Raw genomic sequence first — 20,553 nt, 5'->3', positions numbered from 1 at the left:
GATTAATTTAAATTATATTTAAGTTAGGGGGTGTTAGGGTTAGGGTTAGACTTAGGTTTAGGGGTTAATAAATTTAATATAGTGGCGGCGACGTTGGGGGCGGGAGATTAGGGGTTAATAAATTTAATGTAGGTGGCGGCGGTGTAGGGAGGTCAGATTAGGGGTTAATAAATTGAATGTAGGTGGCAGCAGTGTAGGGGGGTCAGATTAGGGGTTAATACATTTAATGTAGGTGGTGGTGGGGTCCGTGAGCGGCGGTTTAGGGGTTAAACATTTTATTTAGTTGCGGCGGGGGCCGGGGCGGCGGTTTAGGGGTTAATACATATAATGTAGGTGGCGGTGGGCTCCGGGAGCGGTGGTTTAGGGGTTAATAACTTTATTTAGGTGCAGCAGTGTCCGGGAGCAGCAGTATAGGGGGTAAAACAGTATAGTATAGTGTGGGTGTTTAGTGACAGGGTACCAAGAAAGCTGCGAATAAGCCGAAGAGCAGCGAGATCGATAACTGTTAGTTAACAACAGTCCGCTGCTCATCGCTCCGTACTTGGAGCGTGGCTTTTTTGACAGCTTTCTTGATAATTTTGCCAAACGTATTCAGGTCCACGGCACCAATATTAGGCGAACTTGAGCGTATTGGTGCCATCGAATGCAAGAAAGTCGACGGCTTGATAAGTAGGGGCCTGTGTGTGGTGATCTATGGCACGCTATTTTCTGGCTGCCTGTATTATTTTGTTGCACTTCTCTTTTTTTTCTCTTCAGCGTGGTCTGGATATCTGAGGGAAGTTTGCAGCTAATATCCTTTTGCTGTGTCTTCAAGCTGCCTGGGTAATCACTGTGCACTCAGCTTTGCCACTGACTTGATAGGCAGTCTCAGATCCGGCAGACTGACTACTGCATCTGCGTGCATTGTTTAAACATAAATGGCGCAAGCGATGCATAGAAAAATAGAGGGTGCTGTAGGACTAAGGAATACAAATTTAAGTGAGGGGAAGTCATAAGAAGAGGACTGCCCCTACTGTCCTTTTAAAATTACATGCTCTGTCTTAATCATGCACATTTAATTTTGACTTTCCTATCCCTTTAACATCTGCAAGCAATCTCAACTCTACATTATGCATCTGGATCAAATTTAATTTATTTATACTTTTTACACCTTTCATAATTGCACAGTCACTTCATGCAAGCTTTAGGGTATAGAAATTTGACCATACCACTAAATATCAAGGATGCAGTGGGCATTGGTGGAATCTCTTCTTCTACCATCTATTTCTCCTTTTATCATACCCACAAGTGTCACAGATATTGCATGATTTTCAGGGGTTTGGAAGTCTGCCAACTGTATCTCTCGCTGCTTCCGCCTGTCAGGGACAATGTGCAGGTTTCCAGGGCTGGTCCTGGCACTGCCCATAATACTCAAAAAAGACACAAAGTTCCACAGCACTGAAGTTCACCTTACTTTATTCCAGAGTGTGAATCCAACAGGTAGCAACGTTTCAGGCTTTCAACCCTTACTCATGCTATGTGTAAGGGTTGAAAGCCTGAAACGTTGCTACCTGTTGGATTCACACTCTGGAATAAAGTGAGGTGAACTTCAGTGCTGTGGAGATTTGTGTCTTTTTTGGATATTGTGAGACCTGCAGTGGGTCTCTAGCTTTGCACGTGCACTTACAGAGGAACTGTTTGCTGATTCCTGTTCTGTCATTTAACTGCCCATAATACTACCAGACTGTGCCTCCTCATGAAACCCAGTCCCGCCCACATCACAATCACAACCCTGCACATCCTGATTCAGCTCCTCCACTAAACACCTGTGGGTCCACCATCGGCAAGGCACCCTCACCTCCCTGTCCTTTAAATAAGTAGTTAATTTTAAAAAAAGTCTATGCCTTGAAATTTCAAGGCAGCTAGCACTTTAATGAATGGAAATGTATGTGCAACCACAGATGCTGAGTTTTCACACATGGCTGTTGCTTGTATTAGCTTTGTATTAGCAAAGGACAAAAATCTGATACAAAGAAAAAAAGAAGAAGCAAGTTTTAGTACAATTAGTACATGGGGCAGATTTACACAAGTGTTCCTAAGCATGAGTTAATTTGATACACTCTTTTTCAACCCACTAACATGCACAATCGGGTTTGCCACAGAGACCTCAAACATATAGCTGCTTAACCCTTTAAGGCCGAATTATCAAATGTCTTGCGGACCTGATCCGACAGTGCGGATCAGGTCCGACAGACATCGCTGAATGCGGAGAGCAATACGCTCTCCGTATTCAGCATTGCACCAGCAGCTCACAAGAGCTGCTGGTGCAACGCTGCCCCCTGCAGACTTGCGGCCAATGGGCCGCCAGCAGGGAGGTGTCAATCAACCTGATCGTACTTGATCGGGATGAATTGTGGCGATTCCTGTCCGCCTCATCAGAGCAGGCAGACAGGGTTATGGAGCAGTGGTCTTTAGACCGCTGCTCCATAACTGCTGTTTCTAGCGAGTCTTCAGACTCCCCAGAAACACGGGCCTTCAAGCTCCATTTGGAGCTTGATAAATGGGCCTCTTTGAGTGCTAAGCAGGATTTAATTTTTTTCTGTTTTTCACTATTTAAAAGATAAAAGAATTTTGACTTTTTCCCCCCAGATCCGAAAGGTTAGGCAATTGCCTTTCCAACAGTAGGTCTTAGGGGTCTGTATCTGCTTAGATGCCTGAGATACAGGCTTCTCAGCAGCATGCCCCCTTTCCCTATACTGTGTATTGTTAATTTCAAAGAAAGTTGCGCGGTGATGTCATCACGCCATTGCACATAATGTCACCACACGTAACGGGAAGCCCCGGTGATGCCTGTCACTATGCAGCCCCGATCGCCGGTGGGAGTCGGAGGGAGCCCCCAGATTGCTCAAAAGGTGGTTGAGTCCTAGCGACGGCTCTGAGCCTTCGTTAGCGCTCAAGTGGGTTAAAGGGATCCCCAGCTTATTAAAAGTGCACTAAAATTAATATTTTAGGCATAACAGTAGCTTATTTTGGTCCCTATATGCAAAAGGCATTCATATTGTTTAAAACATATCAGAAAAGTTAATTTTTACACATATAAATTATTATTTTCCATAGACACTATAAGGTTTATAGGCTTTTTTTTATATTTTGAGACATTTTTGCCCGCTGTTTGTGCCTTAATGTCTCCTTGTGTGAAACGTAAGTTCAGCAGGTACAAAATGATCATTTGTACAGTCTAAACGCAGTGCAATTTATATATAGTTAGATAAACTTGTATTTTTTATGCCTAAAATATTTATTATTTTTAAAAAAATCCATTTATTAGGAAATCGTATAACACTTTTTTAAAACAACCTATACATTTTCTAGTACCATTTCAGATTGTCAGTACTGGGAACACAATGTAACAGGATAATTTGTGTATTGCTAAATGTTATCACTTGACCAATCTGAAAGTTTCCTCGCTGAGGAATATGCTCTTAGGCAATTGCTTACTTTTCCCAATGAGAAATCAGGCCCTAAAATATCTTAAAATCTATCTGCACATTATGCAAGTGAACTGGTAATAATATTATAAACACTATAATAATCTGATCTGATTGGGTGAATATTGGGTTAACACATATTAGATCATTTGTGTTAGGATTAGCTTTCCTTTAATTGTCCCAATGGGAGAATTCCAAAACAACCGACACCATATACTGCATTAGATTTTCGATGTTGTGAAAATAGACAGTTCAGGCTGACTTTGAAATTATTTCTGTCTGGTTTTAAAGAAGGTGTGTTCAGAAGAGATGATCTGAATGCGAAAAAGAGTAGGGCTTTAATTTGTATTCAGATGGTATGAATTTCATGCACTCAGATGAGACAACCTTGTTTAATTAGGTCTGTTAGTTAACTCAGAATAAAGTCTACTGCTGGGCGTTTTTGGAACAGGAATCCACCCTCTCGGGAGAGATAGAGCTTCAACAAAAAAAAAAAAAAAAGAAAAATCAAAAGCTGGTTGTTGGAGGAATGGAAAAAAACATGGCCCCTGGTTATAGGTTAGCACTCAGCATGAGGAGCAGTTTCCATTTTGCATTGCTTGTTAGTTTTAATGAAGCTGGTAAAAAAAAAGTCATTTGTCATGTGAAATAATAGGAACACATTTGTGACATGAATTACCTGTTTTAGTTGTGTATAGTATAGGTTATTAAGTAGAAATATTTTGTTTATGTGATTGCAGAATGTTTTGTTATTTGAGTTATAACTGTGGTGAGGGCATTTAAAGGGAACTGTTCATAGCCTGCACAATGTACATTTGTAAGGTATAAAAGATGTAAAATTTCAGCAGACTTATACAGTAGCAGAGCTACTCAAAAGAGGGCCCTGGTGCAACTTTCTTTTTCCCCGCCACCAAGGGTAACTCGGTAGTAAGCGATAGTAATAATATACATGCTGCTCTGTATAATGATTGTGATTAGATAGATGGGCCTGTACTAATAAAAGGTTCCCCTGCATTAGGTTTGTACACATTCTGCACACGACTGGCTGCTATGGTCATCTCACAGTACTTGGGCCCTGGTGCCACTGCACCTGCTGCATCAATGGTAGTTCTGCTCCTGTCTAGTAAGATGCATATCTGTATTACTATCTAAACAATGGATTTCAATGACCTGGATAGGTTGCTCACATTATGAGGTTGAACTGCAAGCATTAAAATCAGTCTTTTAAACCAGATGCTGTATGCATGGGCATCCATAGTTGGGGGCAACCCTTTGTGGCTACTACACCTGCAGTCTAAGACACTTGAATCCTATAAGGGCATAGGATTGCCCATGTGGAGATAATCTCATCTTACTTAAACTTCTGCATATTATTTGGATGGTATGAAGATGGGAGTTATTTAACCCATTATCAAATGTGATATGTTAAACAAGGCTCTAAAACTATTCATCTCTTTCTCTGCAACATCTAATCCATATTTCCTTGTGTTACCGTATGATATAAAGAAGAAAGACAGTGTAGGGCCCAGCATGGGCCTGTAGCAAGCTAAGGGTTAAGGCCAGAGGGAGTGAGATAGGAGAAGAGGGCAGGCTAGGGAGGCTAAGGAGGTTAGTGGCAACATTGTTGTTACCTTAAAAGTGGAGAACACATCTTCCTGGCCCTCTTCTTCCTGGATTCTGGATCAGAGACGTTTTTTCTGCTATTGTTCAGAAAGATCTTGGGGTTTTTCTTAACAATGCAGTGTTCCAGACGTTACACACTGCCTCCAAAGCGTTTTCATGAGCTGGATTTCGGAAAATCTAGGACAGAAAAGCAGAAAAAACAGATAAGTGACTTAGATAATATTGACGAGCTAGATGATATAATCCCACCGTCCCAATACACGCAGTCACAAGCCATAAACACAATTCCTACAATTACAATGTCTAATTCTAAAACACATACAGTTGTTAGGGCTGATATTCATGCCCCTATGGATGGAGATTATCCGGCCTCTGCCTCCACGGCAATGGCTCGGCCTTCTTATGAAGTGGCCTATCTCCAGACACAAGGCCAGATTGAGGGTATTACTAGGCCCACAGTCTTGCCCCCTGTTCATCAGGAAGGGCCCGTGCAGGTCTCCGGGCCTCCAATGGTGTCCCCGATTGCTAGGCCTTCCCTGATGCCTCAATTAACCAGTTCCAGAAAAAACAGATAAGTGACTTAGATAAGATTGACGAGCTAGAGGATATAATCCCACCGACCCAATACACGCAGTCACAAGCCATAAACACAATTCCTACAATTACAATGTCTAATTCTAAAACACATACAGTTGTTAGGGCTGATATTCATGCCCCTATGGATGGAGATTATCCGGCCTCTGCCTCTACGGCAATGGCTCGGCCTTCTTATGAAGTGGCCTATCTCCTATCACTAGGCCCACAGTCTTGCCCCCTGTTCATCAGGAAGGGCCCGTGCAGGTCTCCGGGCCTCCAATGGTGTCCCCGATTGCTAGGCCTTTCCTGATGCCTCAATTAACCAGTTCCAGAACAATTTCAGGCCCTGGGGTTTAAAGAGAATTATGCCAAGTGCCTACAGCCCCATCCCCTGATTGTCGGGCCAACCTGGTGGCCCACATGGCCTCCACACAAATAGGCCCGGTCATAGGCCCCATAGGCCCGGTCGTAGGCCCTATAGCATTGCTCCCTTCTGCAATCTTAACTGAGACAGCAGTGTATTCCTTGTTCGCCATGATCCCTCCTTCTGCAGCATCAGTTGTTTCTTTTTTGTGGCCTCCATAACGGAAGTGTCCATCACATTTGTGCCCACTTCCGGTTACGTCACCGGAAGTCATATCAGCGTCGGGAATGGAGGCGAACAGTCAGGTCCTCAAGTGCTCCCAGCAGGTGAACACCAAGAGAGGACCCAGGCAAGGGAAGGGTTACTGGGCTCAAGGGGGGCAGTTACAAGGCAGTGTAAGGCAATTACCAGAGATCCCTCAAGATCAAGAATGATTAGGGGAGGGGTGCTTTGTGGTAATGCTTGGGGCCTAAAACCTGTATCAGGGGGATTCAGAGGGAGTGCTTATAGAGGAATAAAAAACCCTAAACAAAGTGGTTATATTGGCCAATTTCGTAGGGGGTCTTCTATGACCATAGGAACCAGTCAGCCTTACGTGCTGCCTTCTAATATCACCAATATGCAGAATGATGAAAGGCAAATGAATGCGAATGAGACACAAGTGAGAATGAATATGAATGAGCAGCCAGTTCAGGATAGTGGCATCCTTGGAGATTATGTTAACTGCAGTTTGGCTACAATTTTTGTACACAAGGCACTACAAATGATACATTGTCAGGGACAAATATGTGCAGGGGAACTGTGAGTGAACACCATCTCACTGTGGCACAGGGCATACTACTTTTTTGAATGCTGATCTTATGAATGTCAGCAGACTTGCAGTCAGGGCCATGTCCACAGCAGAGTGTTGCCAGTACATCAAACCAGTCGGATAGTGTTGAGCCAGTCAGGGAGCCTACTTCCGCTACTGCATTGCAGGATAACACATCAGCAGGTCCTGGTAAGTCTTGCACATCCACTCATGACAGACCTGATTTAGCGGACTCGTCATTCTCTGACTCTAAATGTGACAGTGACACCTCCTTGGGGTTGAAGGGTAAGGGCCAGAAACGTATGTTTTCAATGGTAAAAAGAATGTGGCAGGAATTTCAGTCAGGCTTATTTAAAAAAGCAGCACAGCCACAATTGGTGGTTGCCTCACCTGAAACCTTGCTTGTCCCACCCCTTCAGAAAGAGCAGCGGCCACCTATTAGCTTATTCCCTGAATGTAAAGTGGCTCTTCATGGTGATTCTTTGCCATCTTATACCCACTCCGTGCATGGTCACTTAAAACAGAAAACTGTTAGGAAGATACAGCAAGGTAAATATGTAAACATCTTTGAATTATTTGCAGAGGCTTTTAGGCAAAGGGAAAAAAGTGCAGATGGCACTGGCCCAAAGAGATTTAAGCATCCTGAAACTTTTGAGGAGTGGCTTATATGCTTTAGAGTGTTTTCCTTATGTTACTTAGAGAAATATCCCAGCCAGTGTATTAAAATATACAGACAATATACTCTGGATTCAGAGGAAATTTGGTGGAGGAGCATGGAGAGACAACGATGCAGAATTTAGGCAGAAAATGACCGGTAACCCGGTGCTCACTTTTGACACCACAGACAAACACTTGTGGCAACGCCTTGGTGCTCATGGATCTCCCTCCTCTTCCACTAATTTTTCAAACCAATCCTTTCGGTCACCCAAGGGTAAATGTAGGGGGGGGGGGGGGGCACCTGCTGGGCATTTCAGGAAAATAGATGTGACAAAGGTAGTGCCTGCATGTTTAGACATGCATGTAGGTTCTGTGGTTGAACCCATGCAGGGGCTGAATGTGCAAAGAAACGTGAAACTCCTGCCAGTAGACAACAATCTAAATTTGCTCCTGCTTCAAAGAGCTCCAACACCAGTGAAGGTGTATGCTCTTGAGCCTTGGCTCTGAGACTATCATGACCATCAAGCAGCAAAGCTGCTGTTTGATGGTTTTTCTAGTCTTTTTCCCTATCCCTGTAACATCAGGCATTAAGGGATCCTCATGCCTCTGCAATTTAAAATCATACCAATACCCAGAAGTTGTGAGGGGCAAACTTGCAAAGGATATTAGCTTGGGACGCATTATTGGCCCCTTCACTTCCCCTCCTTTGGCAGGCTTAATAATATCACCCTTGGGAGTAGTGCCAAAAAAAAGAAGTAGGAAAATTTCACCTGATACAGCACCTCTCCCACCCTAGGGGCAGTTCAGTCAATGACGCAATTGATCCCTAACCCAGCTCTGTACGTTATCAATCTTTTGATATTGTCATAGAGCTGGTGCGTACGGTGGGATGAGGTGCCTTGTTGGCGAAATTAGACATTGAGTCTGCCTTCCGTTTATTGCCCTTGCATCCATCCACCTTTCATCTTATGGGTTGTAGGTTTGACGGTGGTTTCTTTGTGGATCGGTGCCTGCCCATGGATTGTGCCATCTCTTGTGCTTTGTTTGAAACTTTCAGTACCTTCTTGCACTGGGCAGTAGCTCATTTGGTGGGAACTGATCACATAGCTCACTACCTAGATGACTTTCTCCTAGTGGGAATAAAGGGGATGGTAGAGTGCCAGCAATTAATGGAGTTAATGCATAAGCTCATGTCCCATTTCGGGGTTCCTTTAGCGGAGGATAAGTCTGAGGGCCCGGGAATCTGCCTTACATTCTTAGGTATCGGAAATGATACGGAAACAATGCTTTGCAGGCTACCCTCCGGTAAAGTGCAGGATATGCTTAAAGCGGTTAAAGCGACCATTTCTAAATTAACCATCACAATAAGGCAACTGCAGGCCCTCCTTGGTCTTCTTAATTTTGCGGGTAGAGTTACTCCGATGGGAAGGGATTTTAACCATAGATTGGAAGCGAAAATTAAAGGTAGAGTTAAACCATCAGAAAAAAAATCAGTAACCGGGGGCATGAGAGCTGATTTAAAAGTTTGGGAGATGTTTCTCCAGCATTTCAATGGGATTCGATTGTGGCGCTCTGACCCCATTTTCAGTCAGCTTTTACATCTGTTCACAGATGCTGCAGGATCCAAGGGTTATGGGGCATACTTCAGATGTCAGGGGAGTGCAGGTCCATAGCCGGGGGATTAGGGTGTCAGGGGCTTAACTCGTAACCTTACCCTTTTGGAACTTTTCCTGATAGTATTAGCCGTAGAACTTTAGGGACCTTAATTCTCAAACAAGACAGTTATCTTCTGTACAGATAATCTCAGTGTGGTACACACCATTAATGGCCTTTCGGCTACATCAGCCATAGTAGTCTGCCTATTGCGTCACTTGGTTTTACGCTGTCTAGAATTTAACATACAATTTCAGGCTCATAATGTCCCTTGGGTTAATAACTTTCTAGCTGATGCTCTATCAAGGTTTGATTGGGTGACATTTAGATGCCTCGCCTCCCCTAGCTGCTCCAGAAGGCTTACCCTGTCCTGATTTCCTTTGGCAGCTTCTCCATCCTTGATATCCCTGCTCCCTCTAGTGCAAGCTTCACTAGCCCCATCTAGCTGGCACTCCTACGTGAGACTCTGGCAGGAATGGGAATTATTTTGTCATGATCAGAACACTGAGGCGGCAAAGGCATCACAAGTCATGCTGTGTGACTTGCTGGTGAGTCTTTGGCATGCGGGCGCCCGTCAGGGAGCTGTTCATTCACGCTTAGTGGCCCTATTCTTTTTCTACCGCACGCTCGTCTTGACGGATCTGGCTAACTCATTTTTTGTGTGTCAAGTGAAAGGTTGAGGTAGGTCACAACTTCAACATAAGGACTCTAGGGAGCTCATTATGCATGACCCATTTGAGCGGTTAGTAGAGGCTTTGAGGCATGTTTGCTCTACTCTTATGAGTTTTTCTTATTTCGAGCCGCGCTCGTATTAGCTTATTCAGTGGCTCTGCATATAGGGTAACTAGTTTCGCCATCAAAGACTCAGACTGATAAGGGCATTCAATTAGACCACATAAGAATTGCTAGGGATTCTATTTTACTGTACATGCCCAGGTAAAATGCAGATAAGGAGGGGAAGGGAGTGTGGATTACCATACCAAAATCGGAAGGTCAATGCTGCCTGGTAATTTCACTAAACCGTTTCTTAGAATACAGGCCACCAACTCAGGGCCCCCTTTTAATGCATGCTAATGGAACTTCTCTATCATTATTCCAGTTCTGCAAAATCCAAGCTAAGGCGGCCTCCCAAGCAGGTTTAGATATAACTAGAATTGCCCCTCATTCGTTTCGCATAGGTACTGCCACCAATGCTGCTTTGTTGAGCTCTTCGGTGGATGCTATCCGCCACCTGGGGAGATGGTGCTCTAATAGATACAGGGGTTACTTTCGACCTGTTGTTTGACTATTGCTCTTTTGTTTTGGTTACTAACTTTCGGCTAGATTACAAGTGTTTTGCGTTAGGGTAAAAAAGCAGCGTTAAAAGGTCCTAACGCTGCTTTTTTACGCCCGCTGGTATTACGAGTCTTGCAGGTTTAGGGGCACCGCATACTTCTTTGGCCTTACCGCAAAACGACTTACGTAAACTTCATAAAGTCTTTTTTCTATGGGACTTCCATAGCGCCGGTATTACAAGTCTGTCCTGGGAGGCCAAAAAGTGAGCGGTACACCCTACCCCGTCAAGATCCCTAACGCATTTAAAAGTCAGAAGTTATGAGTGTTAAAAAGTACACTAACACCCATAAACTACCTATTAACCCCTAAACCGAGGCCCTCCCGCATCGCAAACAGTAAAATAAAATTTTTAACCACTAATCTGCCGCTCCGGATATCACCTCCACTAGAATAAACATATTAACCCCTAAACCGTTGCACTCCCGCCTCGCAAACACTAGTTAAATATTATTAACCCCTAATCTGCCATCCCTAATATCGCTGCCACCTACCTACATTTATTAACCCCTAATCTGCCTCTCCGGACATCGCTGCCACCTACATTACATTTATGAACCCCTAATCTGCTGCCCCCAATGTCGCTGCAACCTACCTACACTTTTTAACCCCTAATCTGCTGCCCCCAACGTCGCCGCCACTATATTAAAGTTATTAACCCCTAAACCTAAGTCTAACCCTAAACCTAACACCCACTAACTTAAATATAATTTAAATAAATCTAAATAAATATTCCTATCATTAACTACATTATTCCTATTTAAAACTAAATACTTACCTATAAAATAAACCCTAAGATAGCTACAATATAACTAATAGTTACATTGTAGCTATCTTAGGGTTTATTTTTATTTTACAGGCAAGTTTGTATTTATTTTAACTAGGTAGAATATTTATTAAATAGTTATTAACTATTTAATAACTACCTAGCTAGAATAAATTCAAAAGTACTTGTAAAATAAAACCTAACCTAAGTTACACTAACATCTAACACTACACTATAATTAAATTAATTAACTAAATTAAATATAATTACCTAAATTAAATTAAATTAGCTAAAGTACAATAAAAACACTAAATTACAGAAAATAATAAACAAATTACAGATATTTAAACTAATTAACCTATTCTAATAGCCCTATTAAAATAAAAAAAATCCCCCCCAAAATTAAAAAACCCTAGCCTAAACTAAACTACCAATAGCACTTAAAAGGGCCTTTTATGAGGCATTGCCCCAAAGTAATTAGCTCTTTTACCTTTTAAAAAACAAATACAAACAACCCCCCATCAGTAAAACCCACCACCCACACAACCAACCCCCCAAATAAAATACTATCTAAAAAAACCTAAGCTCCCCATTGCCCTGAAAAGGGCATTTGGATGGGCATTGCCCTTAAATGGGCAGTTAGCTCTTTTGCCGCCCAAACCCTAACCTAAAAAAAAAAACACCCAATACACCCTTAAAAAATCTAACACTAACCCCCTGAAGATCGACAGGTTGAAAAATCCTGATTGGAACAGCCAATAGAATGCGAGCTCAATCCAATTGGCTGATTGGATCAGCCAATAGGATTAAACTTCAATCCTATTGGCTGATTGCATCAGCCAATAGGATTTTTTCAACCTTAATTCTGATGGCTGGTAGAATTCTATCAGCCAATCGGAATCTAAGGGACGCCATCTTGGATTACGTCACTTAAAGGTACCTTCATTCAGCTTTAGTCATCGCAAGAAGAGGATGCTCCACGTTGGATGTCTTAAAGATGGACCCGCTCCGTGCCGGATGGATGAAGATAGAAGATGCCGTCTGGATGAAGACTTCTGCCCATCTGGAGGACCACTTCACCCGGCTTGGATGAAGACTTCTCCCGGCTTCGTTGAGGACTTCGGCCTGGCTTGGATGAAGACGTCTCCCGGTAAGTCGATCTTCAGGGGGTTAGTGTTAGGTTTTTTAAGGGTGTATTGGGTGTTTTTTTTTTCTAGGTTAGGGTTTGGGGCAGCAAAAGAGCTAACTGCCCTTTTAAGGGCAATGCCCATCCAAATGCCCTTTCAGGGCAATGGGGAGCTTAGGTTTATTTAGATAGTATTTTATTTGGGGGGGTTGGCTGTGTGGGTGGTGGGTTTTACTGTTGGGGGGGTTGTTTGTATGGTTTTTTTTAAAGATAAAAGAGCTGATTACTTTGGGGCAATGCCCTACAAAAGGCCCTTTTAATGGCTATTGGTAGTTTAGTTTAGACTAGGGTTTTTTTTTTATTTTGGGGGGGATTTTTTTTATTTTAATAGGGCTATTAGATTAGGTGTAATTAGTTTAAATATCTGTAATTTGTTTATTATTTTCTGTAATTTAGTGGGGGGGTTTGTACTTTAGCTAATTTAATTTAGGTAATTGTATTTAATTTAGTTAATTGATTTAATTATAGTGTAGTGTTAGGTGTTAGTGTAACTTAGGTTAGGTTTCATTTTACAGGTACTTTTGTATTTATTTTAGCTAGGTAGTTATTAAATAGTTAATAACTATTTAGTAACTATTCAACCTAGTTAAAATAAATACAAACTTGCCTGTAAAATAAAAGTAAACCCTAAGCTAGTAATTTTATTTAGATTTATTTAAATTATATTTAAGTTAGTGGGTGTTAGGTTTAGGGTTAGACTTAGGTTTAGGGGTTAATAACTTTAATATAGTGGCAGCAACTTTGGGGGCGGCAGATTAGGGGTTAATAAATGTAGTTAGGTTGAGGCGACATAGGGGGCGGCAGATTAGGGGTTAATAAAAATAATGTAGGTGTCGGCGAAGTTGGGGGCAGCAGATTAGGGTTTAATAATATAATGCAGGTGTTGGCGATGTCGGGGGCGGCAGATTAGGGGTTAATAAGTGTAAGATTAGGGGTGTTTAGACTTGGGGTTCATGTTAGGGTGTTAGGTGTAAACATAAATTTTATTTCCCCATAGGAATCAATGGGGCTGCATTAGTGAGTTATACGCTGCTTTTTTGCAGGTGTAAGACTTTTTTTCAGCCGGCTCTCACCGTTGATTCCTATGAGGAAATTGTGCACGAGCACGTACGACCAGCTCACCTCTGACTTAAGCAGTGCTGGTATTGAAAAAAAAAAAAGATTTGGAGCAAAATGTTGCTCTACGCTCACTTTTTGTCTTTTAACGACGGGTTTCTGAAAACTCTTACTACCAGCGTTGCATGTAAGTGAGCGGTGAGAGAAAACTGCTTGTTAGCACCGCATAGCCTCTAACGCAAAACTCTTAATCTCGCTGTTAGTTTGTTTTTTCAGGAGTTTCCCACAGCGCTAAAAGGATATGGATTGTGGGGCACTCGTATGATTGTGGGGCACTCGTATATGCACTGGGCCTCCATCCGCAGTCTATCCCTCCCTGGGGGGCAAAATCTGCGTTTGACTCTTCCAAAGCCTCAGTTAGAAAGTTAGGGGAAAGAGGGATGTACTGGCCTAGGCTTACCTCCCTTATATTAGAGGTCCTAGTACGCTGGGGTAAACCTCATATGGCAATCATTCATCTAGGGGGAAACGACTTGGGTGGTTCAACATAATTCCCAGGTTGGAATGGTGACACATGTCGAACCATAGCACAGCATACAGAGTGAGAAAAAAGATGAACTCCTCAGTTGGTAAGAACATCACATGGACTAAGGGATTCCTGATCAAGCACGATTCTATCACGGCCGACAAATTACAGTATTACAGGTGAGATAGGGTTGCATTTGGAGAATGTGGCCCTAGATATTTTCATACACGATATCCATAGAGCTATAGTAACCCTCCTGTAAGTCAGGTTGTGGATAAGATACAGGTGGCGGCAAGCGTATAATATCGAGATGCTATCTTGTGGCGGGAGGTAGCGGCCCTGTTGCGCTGGAAAGGGTGAACAGGGGGAGTGATGACCGATCTAAAAGTTAGAGGAGTGGATAGCCTCAAATGCACGTCAGTTGCCCCTCCTTCCCCTTGTGGGTGGGTCACGTGATCTCAGCAACCCCTTAGTAGCATTTCCATGAGTGGAGGTCCTCCTCTGCTGTAGATTCCGTTTTGGGCCGCTCTCTTGTTATTTTTGTAGCATTCCCTCTTGCCGTCATCATAGTCCTTGTTGGTTCGTTATTATTTATTTAAGTTTAATAAATATTTTTAAACTGTGACGGTTAAAATTTACCCATGAACAGTTGTGTGTTTATTCAGTTATTTAAGTTATTAAAGTTTACCCTCCCTGCTGGTTATGACTGTTAGGCATTTAATCCCTTAGGAGTGGTCATATAAATCTCTACATAGCAATTTGAAAATATCATTTAAATATACTATTATACATTAACTTTAGGATCTGTGTCTTTGTCTCAACATAAAATCATACACCAAAGATGCCACTTACTTAAAAGTTTAATAGCATGTGGTCAATTTTGGTATATGAAAGAAATTCTGTATCGATTGCTACAGTTTGCCAGAAGTTAAAATATTTACCCTAATCTATAAAACTCTGATCCCCTTTACAATTTTACATTAGTTTTTATATCCAGATTCAGGATATGCATATATATATATATATATATATATATATATATATATATATATATTTATATTTACTGTATATGTGTGTGTATATATATATATATATTTATATTTACTGTATATGTGTGTGTGTATATATATATATATATTTATATTTACTGTATATGTGTGTGTGTATATATATATATATATTTATATTTACTGTATATGTGTGTGTGTATATATATATATATATTTATATTTACTGTATATGTGTGTGTATATATATATATATATTTATATTTACTGTATATGTGTGTGTGTATATATATATATATATTTATATTTACTGTATATGTGTGTGTGTATATATATATATATTTATATTTACTGTATATGTGTGTGTGTATATATATATATATATTTATATTTACTGTATATGTGTGTGTGTATATATATATATATATTTATATTTACTGTATATGTGTGTGTATATATATATATATATTTATATTTACTGTATATGTGTGTGTGTATATATATATATATATTTATATTTACTGTATATGTGTGTGTGTATATATATATATATATTTATATTTACTGTATATGTGTGTGTATATATATATATATATTTATATTTACTGTATATGTGTGTGTGTATATATATATATATATTTATATTTACTGTATATGTGTGTGTGTATATATATATATATATATTTATATTTACTGTATATGTGTGTGTGTATATATATATAAATATAAAAAGTCTACACACCGCTGTTAAAATGTCAGGTTTCTGTGATGTAAAAAAACGAGACAAAGATAAATCATTTCAGAAATTTTTCCACCTTTAATGCGACCTATAAACTGTACAACTCAATTGAAAAACACGCTGAAATCTTTTAGGTAAAGGGAAATAAAAATAAAAAAATAAAATAATATGGTTGCATAAGTGTGAACACCCTTTTATAACTGGGGATGTAGCTGTGTTCGGAATTAAGCAATCACGTTCAAAATCATGTTAAATAGGAGTCAGTACACACCTGTCATCATTTAAAGTGCCTCTGATTAACCCCAAATAAAGTTCAGCTGTTCTAGTAGGTCTTTCCTGACATTTTGTTAGTTGCATCCTACAGCAAAAACCATGGTCCGCAGAGAACTTCTAAAGCATCAGAGGGATCTCATTGTTAAAAGGTATCGGTCAGGAGAAGGGTACAAAAGAATGTCCAAGGCATTAGATATACCATGGAACACTTTGAAGACAGTCATCATCAAGTGAAGAAAATATGGTGCAACAGTGACATTACCAAGAACTAGATGTCCCTCCAAAATTGATGAAAAGACAAGAAGAAAACTGGTCTGGGAGGCTGCCAAGAGGCCTACAGCAACATTAAAGGAGCTGCAGGAATATCTGGCAAGTACTGGCTGTGTGGTACATGTGACAACAATCGCCCGTATTCTTCATATGTCTGGGCTATGGGGTAGAGTGGCAAGACGGAAGCCTTTTCTTACAAAACAAACATCCAAGCCTGGCTAAATTTTGCAAAAACACATCTGAAGTTTACCAAAAGCATGTTGCAAAATGTGTTCTGGTCTGATGAAACCAAAGTTGAACTTTTTGGCCATAATTCCAAAAGATATGTTTGGCGCAAAAACAACACTGCATATCACCAAAAGAACACCATACCCATAGTGAAGCATGGTGGTGTCAGCATCATGCTTTGGGGCTGTTTTTCTTCAGCTGGAACTGGGGCCTTAGTCAAGGTAGAGGGAATAATGAACAGTTCCAAATACCAGACAATATTGGCACAAAACCTTCAGGCTTCTGCTAGAAAGCTGAACATGAAGAGGAACTTCATCTTTCAGCATGACAACGACCCAAAGCATACATCCAAATCAACAAAGGAATGGCTTCACCAGAAAAAGATTAAAGTTTTGGGATGGCCCAGCCAGAGCCCAGACCTGAATCTAATTCAAAATCTGTGGGGTGATCTGAAGAGGGCTGTGCACAGGAGATGCCCTCGCATTCTGACAGATTTAGAGTGTTTTTGCAAAGAAGAGTGGGCAAATCTTGCCAAGTCAAGATGTGCCATGCTGAAAAACTCATACCCAAAAAGACTGAGTACTGTAATAAAATTAAAAGGTGCTTCAATAAAGTATTAGTTTAAGTGTGTTCACACTTATGCAACCATATTATTTTAGTTTTTTATTTTTATTTCCCTTTACCTAAAAGATTTCAGTTTGTTTTTCAATTGAGTTGTACAGTTTATAGGTCACATTAAAGGTGGAAAAAGTTCTGATTTGATTTATCTTTGTCTCATTTTTTTACATCACAGAAACCTGACATTTTAACAGGGGTGTGTAGACTTTTTATATCCACTGTATATATCTCCTGCCTTTTGTCAACCAAATTAATCTCTTGCCTTTGTCAACGAAATTCATTCTAAGATGAAAAAGACTCCAGACTCCTTTAATAGTATGCGCATCAAGATATTTTTCTTAACTTTGTACAGCATTGTGTATTAGGCTGTTTTTTTGTTTAATAAATAATAGTAATAGGAAAAAAAACTCTTAGTGGTTAGTTGCTAATGATCTTAGTGTCTTAAAGGGATGTTTACAATCAATAATACAATGCTGTATTGTTCTAGAGCATTTAATTTTTTGCCTGTTGCTTGAGAACTGTATGATTAACACCAACAAAGGGGGTTAAACAGAGTTTATATCATCTTTTATGTCTCTTTAATCAGAACCAATATCTGGTAAACAAAGGTAAACTCTGCTATTTTCCTTTAGCTCTCAATTAACCAAAACATATACCAAGTTGTTCTGTAGATTTTCCATTTCAATAATGAACATATAATTTAGACTTACTATTGAATCATAAAAGGAGGATCAATTACTTACTTCACCAAAAATTTTAGTATAAACAGGATATACAGCAATATATAATGCAATGTAAACTTAAAGGGACATAATACTCATATGCTAAATCACTTGAAACTGATGCAGTATAACTGTAAAAAGCTGACAGGAAAATATCACCTGAGCATCTCTATATAAAAAAGAAGATATTTTACCTCACAATTTTCTCAGCTCAGCAGAGTAAGTTCTGTGTAAAAAAATATACAGGTAAAAAAAAAATGAAGAAATGAACAGCAATCAGCATCAGCAGTGCTAAGGTCATGAACTTGTTTACTGTAATCTCATGAGATTTCACTTAACTCTCATGAGATTTCATAGTACATTTCCTTACACTAAATAGGGAAATAAAATGAGTGTGCACGTAAGCCCTTAGCTGTCCCGGGACAGAAATACTGATTTCCCTTTACGGCTACTGAGGAATTTTTGATGTAAAATATCTTTCTTTTTTACATAGAGATGTTCAGGTGATATTTTCTAGTCAGCTTTTTACAGCTATGCTGCATCACTTTCAAGTGTTTCAATATTTGGGTATCATGGCCCTTTAACATATACTTGACTACCTTGGTATATGAATAAGACTGTTGTGCTATTACACTAGACGTGCAATTCGGTTCAGATTGATTCGGAAATTCGGAAAATTTGGCAAATTCAGAGATTCGGATCAATCCGAATTTACGAATTAAAATACTGCAGAATTTACCGAATAAATCTGAATTAGTTCGGATTTATTCTGTGAATTCGGATGGCCATGGATTACACTAGTATTGTACAGTATATTAGGTTATATCACTCTGCTATGGGTTACACCTAATATACAGTACATAATACTAGTCTAATACACAGCACATATACCGAAATTCCGAATTTACGAATTTACGAACCGAATCAAACCGAATCCAGCCGAATTTTTTCGAATCTGAATGAATCCAAAACGAATCTGAAACGAATTAATTCAAAGTTTTCCGAATTCAAATCAATCCGAAAAGGAATTAAAAAAACTCTGAATCGATCCGAACCGAACTGAAACAAATTTTTCGATCATGCACATATCTATATTACACACAATCCAAACTGTGTATTAGAAAAATTTAAGTACTTGCTTATTTTTATATCTACATAGTGCTGAAGTCCATCTTCTAGTTGTGCCCCCTTAACATTTGAATCTAATAGTAGTCTTTTATAGGCCAAGAAATCAGAAGATATTCAGAGTCTTGATGATGAAGCGGTTTTATACATCTATAATAAACTAGTCCTAAAGCCTATGTACACGGGCCAAAATCCCCATCCACTTGGATCTCCTCTCCCTCCTTCTTTGCTGATCTCAACTTTATTTTTTTCAGTAGTGCAGCGGTCCCACCTGCTCCCGCCCCCCCTCGCTCACCCCCCTCAAGCACCCCCATGACCACCCACCATATTTTGTTTGTTTGTTTTTAATAGAAGTGATACTTATTCTGGATTTTCTAAGTTATTAAAAGTAATGAGTAATGTAGAGTAGGAAGTCCTATATTATTTTTATTATACTTTATTTATGAAGCGCCAACATATTCCACAGCGCTGTCCATGGATACAATTCATTTAAATAAAACAATAATATAAAACTTGTAAGAGACAGGACAACATTTACAAACATATACAGGAGGAATTGAGGGCCCTATTCCTGTGGGAACTTACAATCTAGAAGGGTAGGAGGTTGAGAAACAAGAGGTGAGGACTGCAAGATTGAGAAAAATGTTAATGCAGAGTTAGATGAGGGAAATGTTGTTAGGTAAGAGAAATTAATTTATTGGGTTGTAGGCTTCTCTGAACAGAAAAGTCTTCAGAGAGCATTTAAAGGAAGAAAGATTAGGGTAAAGCCTGACAGCACGAGGGAGAGTATTCCAGAGGATAGGGCTGCACGACAGAAGTCCTGCAGTCTAGCATGAGAAGAGGTGATAGTCGCAGATGCAAGGAGCAGGTCATTGTTGGATCTTAGTGGGACGGCTGGAGTAAACTTGTTGATTAGAGAGGATAGGTATAGGGGATCGGCATTGGTGGGAACTTTGTATACAAGGGTGAGAATTTTGAATTTAATTCTGCTGTGAATGGGGAGTCAATAAAGGGGCTCGCATAGAGGTGCAGCAGATACAGAGCAACGGGAAAGGTGGATCAGCCTGTCAGAGGCATTTAGGATGGATTGAAGGGGGGAGAGGCGGGAAAGAGGAAGGCCAGTAAGTAGGTTATTGCAGTAGTCAAGTTGGGAAATAACAAGGGAGTGGATTTTTTGCTTTGTGGTTTTAGAGCACAGAAAAGGTTGAATCTTAGAAATATTGCATAGATGGTTGTGGCAGGATGTAGAAAGCTATTGGATATGGGGGACGAAGGATAGATTTGAGTCAAATGTAACTCTGAGGCAGCGGACTTGTGGTGATGGGGAAATGGTGATGCCTTCAACAGGGATAGAGAAGTCACAAGTCAGTGTAGAGCTTGAGGGGGGGGATAAGAAGGAGCTCAGTCTTGGACATGTTAATCTTTAGGTGGTGAGAGGCCATCCAGAAAGATATACCAGATAAGCAGTCACTGATATGAGAAAGGACAAAGGAAGAGAGAGCATGGGTGGAGAGGTATATCTGGGTGTCACCAGCATAGAGGTGAGACTTGAAG

This window comes from Bombina bombina, chromosome 1 (genome assembly GCF_027579735.1).
Source record: "Bombina bombina isolate aBomBom1 chromosome 1, aBomBom1.pri, whole genome shotgun sequence".
NCBI classification, from domain to species: Eukaryota; Metazoa; Chordata; class Amphibia; order Anura; family Bombinatoridae; genus Bombina; species Bombina bombina.
Note: the sequence above shows the minus strand (reverse complement) of the source record.